This window comes from Stegostoma tigrinum, chromosome 26 (assembly GCF_030684315.1).
Source record: "Stegostoma tigrinum isolate sSteTig4 chromosome 26, sSteTig4.hap1, whole genome shotgun sequence".
NCBI classification, from domain to species: Eukaryota; Metazoa; Chordata; class Chondrichthyes; order Orectolobiformes; family Stegostomatidae; genus Stegostoma; species Stegostoma tigrinum.
The window spans coordinates 37,872,419-37,876,824 of NC_081379.1; positions in this window are offsets into that span (position 1 = coordinate 37,872,419).

Below are 4,406 nucleotides of genomic sequence, written 5' to 3' on the forward strand. Positions count from 1 at the left end.
CGGGTCCTAGTCTCCCCGCCTAACGGAAACTACTTCCTAGTGTCCACCCCTTCTAAACCATACATTATCTTGTAAGTTTCTATTAGATCTCCCCTCAACCTTCTAAACTCTAATGAGTACAATCCCAGGATCCTTAGCCGTTCATCATACGTTAAACCTACCATTCCAGGGATCATCCGTGTGAATCTCTGCTGGACACGCTCCAGGGCCAGTATGTTCTTCCTGAGGTGTGGGGGGGCGGTGCAAAATTGGACACAGTATTCTAAATGGGGCCTAACTAGAGCCTTATAAAGCCTCAGAAGCACATCGCTGCTTTTATATTTCAACCCTCTTGAGATAAACAACAACATTACGTTCGCTTTCTTAATCATGGTCTCTACCTGCAAGTTAAACTTTAGGCAATCCTGGACCAATATTCCCAGATCCCTTTGTACTTCTGCTTTACGAATTTCCTCACCATTTAGAAAATATTCCTTGCCTGTATTCTTTTTTCCAAAGTGCAAAACTTCACATTTACTCACAGTGAATTTCATCAGCCATTTCCTGGACCACTTTCCTAAACGGTCTCAAGCTTTCTGCAGCTTCCTCACCTCCTCAGTACTACCTGCCTGTCCACCTATCTTCGTATCATCGACAAACTTCGCCAGAATGCCCCCAGTCCCTTCATCCAGATCATTAGTATATAAGGTGAACAGCTGCAGCCCCAACACTAAAACCTGCAGGACACCACTCGTCACCAGTTGCCATTCCGAAGAAGAGCCTTTTATCCCAACTCTCTGCCTTCTGTCAGACAGCCAATCCTCAATCCAAGCCAGTTAGAAAAGAGATGCAAGTTTTGATTGATTAATATGCAAATCCCAGATTTTCTTACCAGTTATTGGCCCAAGACAACTAAAGATTTTATCAGTAGAAACAGAGGTGACATCTCATGTCAGACAATTCATTTTAGGTTTGAGGTCTTGTTTCGAATCTGTGTTTTAACCTGGAGTCAGATCGGTTTTATTTCCTAAGTAGGAATTTGTAAAATGCCACTTTGATTGATTGTCTTCAGATTGTGTGCTTTTTAAACAAAATAAAATGTATCTGTAATTACAAATCTGCAAATGCAAATTCACCCCATAGATTTATATGTATGTGTGCATGCGTGTGTGTGGGTGGGAGAGAGTGTATGTGTTTGTGTGTACGTGTTTATGTGAGAGGGAGAGAAAGACTATGTATGTGTTTGAGAGGGAGACAGAGAAAGAGAGGGAGTGTGTGTGTTGAGGGACAGGGAGAATGTGTGTCTTTGTGTATGTGACAGACACTCCCAGTGGAAGAACAGTTCAGCAGGCAAGGACAGCCAGCCTTGGATCTTTGCATAAACATCCTCCAAGGCAGACTTCAGGATACACAACAGCATAGAGTCATCGAGCAGAGGCTGATAGCCAAGTTCAATACTCATGAGATTGGCCTCAACCAGAATTGTGGGTTCATGCCGCACTAAAGGTGAGTCCCACCACACTGTACACACTCTCACACACAATTTCATTCTCTCTCTGCCTCTATCATACACATACTCTCTCTCCCTTGCACACGCACTCACACATACTCACACACACTCTTTCTTACACTGACACTCTCTCCCTGACACACACATGCATGCATGCACACACAAACACTCACACACACAGATATACATACATGCTCTTTCTCTCTCTCTCTCTCCCTGGCATATACACGCACACACACATACATACAAATCTATGGGTGAATCTGCATTTTCAGATTTGTAATTGCAGATACATTTTACTTTGTTCAAAAAGTGCACAATTTGTAGATAGTCAATGTGTCATTTTATAACTTCTTGCTTTGGAAATAAAACCAGTCTGACTCCAAGTTAAAACACAGATATGTTCTAAATAAGGCCTCACCCATACAATGCATTGTCTGACCTGACCAGATATACTGATAAAGCCTTTAGTTATTTCAGGACAGTGACCTGAAAGAAATTCTGGAATTTGTATATTAATCAACTTAAACCTGCCTCTTCTTTCTAACTGATTAAAGATTTAACAGCCATCTTATGTTTGTTCAGTATATTTGCATCAGTTCTATGACCCTTTGGTCTTTTCCTTATAAATTCTGTGTCTGATGCCACCTCTCTCACTAACACCTGAAGGAGTGAGGCTCTAAAAGCTTGTGATTTCAAATAAACCCACTGGACCGTAACCTGATGTTGTGTGATTTCTGACCTTGTCCACCCCAGTCCAATACCGGCACCTCTTTATCATGAATACATGGGAGTGCAATATGTTGCTATGGCAGCAGACATGAGGGCTTTGTTGTCATGGTGGGAAGGTTGAGTGTGGTCTGTTGTCATGACTGGTTGGTGGGTGTGGTCTGTTACCCTGGCTGCCCAGTGGGTGTGGTTTGATGCCAAGGTTGCCCAGTGGGTGGGACTTGCTGCTTTCTGTAAAGGCGGACCAAGCAGGCATCTTCGTTTCTTGCTGTCTCAGATTAGGGAGTGACTTATTGAGCATGTATAGCAGGGAAAGTGATCCTTCAACCCATCATTCCATGGTCATCAAATACCTATCCAATCTAACTCCATTTTCTAGCGACTTATCCCTAGCCCTGTGTGCTATGGTGTTTCAGTGTTTATCTAAATCGTTCTTCAATATTTTGAGATTCCCTCCCTTTACTAGATTTACAAATACTCATTGCCTTCTGAATGAAAGAAATGAATTTAATCCTTTTTAAAACCTCCTGTGCACCTCTAGACTGACCCCACCCCCACCGTTGTTTTCCCCATTACTAAGCCAAAGTTTCTCCCTATCTATCCTGACTTTGCCGCTCGGAACTTTGCACACATTCATCAGTTTCCACTGTGAGGAAAACAGCCCCAACCTGTCTCATCTTTCATCATGCCCGAATCCAATATTGGGGCCACGGTAGTTCCCACAGTTCACGTGAAGAAGTCTGAGGACAAGACTGCCTTTCCCAAAGACATACTCACTGAATTCCTACAGCGTAGATAGAAGCCATTTGGCCCATTGAGTCTACACCAACCCTCTGAAGAGAATCCCACCCGGAACTATCCTTGTAATCCCACATTTCCCATGGCTAATCCACCTAGCCTACAGCTCACTGGACACGATGGGGTAACTTTAGCATGGCCAATCCACCGAACCTACACATCTTTAACATCATTACACTTTGGCCTCCTCCTGTTAGCCTAAGTCAATTATGTATCCCACACCTGCTTAAAAGCTTTGGCGTCCCCTCTATATGCTGTCTCGACTTAAATGCTACATACTAGCTCAAACCCAAATAGTATTTTATAAAAGTTTAGCAGAACTCTCTAGCTTCTGTGCTCCAGTCCACTGAAACCAATTATTTCCTGTATTTCTTGAAGGACCAAATGGTCTCCATCTGTCCAATATGACATATATGTTGCTTTTCCACATTATCAGCGATCTTTGAACATTTTCCTACATTCACCCCATGGCTGTGTTACCTGCACTTGTATCAAATTGTACCTTTCCTTTGTCCCAGCAGAATGCATTGTTGCTTGCTTATTTTTAATGTGACGAATTTCATTTGCCATTAGCCTGCCTGTTTTCTCAGTCTTTCTCCTCCTGATGTCTCTGAAGAATCCTCTGATCGTTACTATATATTGGCTTCATTGTTGTCAGTGAACTTTGAAACTACGTCCTGCAGATCCAATGCAGGTAATTAGAACTTGTCAAAAGGAGCGGTGGTCCTAATACTGATCCCTGGGCAACACCCTGCATACTTCCTTCAGACTTAAAAAAAAAGTTCGTCATTGCTCTCCATTCATTATACTATCCACACAGACATCATCTCTGGGCTTGAGAGGAGGGTACGTTTCGGGCCTAGACCCTTCATCAGAGAGGGAGATGGGGAGAGGGTTCCCGAATAAATAGGGAGAGAGAGGGAGGCGGACCGAAGATGGATAGAGGAGAAAATAGGTGGAGAGGAGAGTGTAGGTGGGGAGATAGGGAGGGGATAGGTCAGTCCAGGGAAGACAGACAGGTCAAGGAGGTGGGATGAGGTTAGTAGGTAGGAAACGGAGGTGCGGCTTGAGGTGGGAGGAGGGGATGGGTGAGAAGAACAGGTTAGGGAGGCAGAGACAGGTTGGACTGGTTATGGGATGAAGTGGGGGGAGGGGAAGAGCTGGGCTGGTTGCGTGGTGCAGTGGGGGGAGGGGACAAACTGGGCTGGTATTGGGATGCGGTGGGGGAAGGGGAGATTTTGAAGGTGGTGAAGTCCACATCGATGCCATTGGGCTGCACGATATTATTTCTGGGCTTGAATTTTGGTCCTTCAGCAGATGCCTTTCATTTGTCCACATACATAAGATCAACTGCATTAAACTCCAATTATTTGATAAAATTAGTCAAACA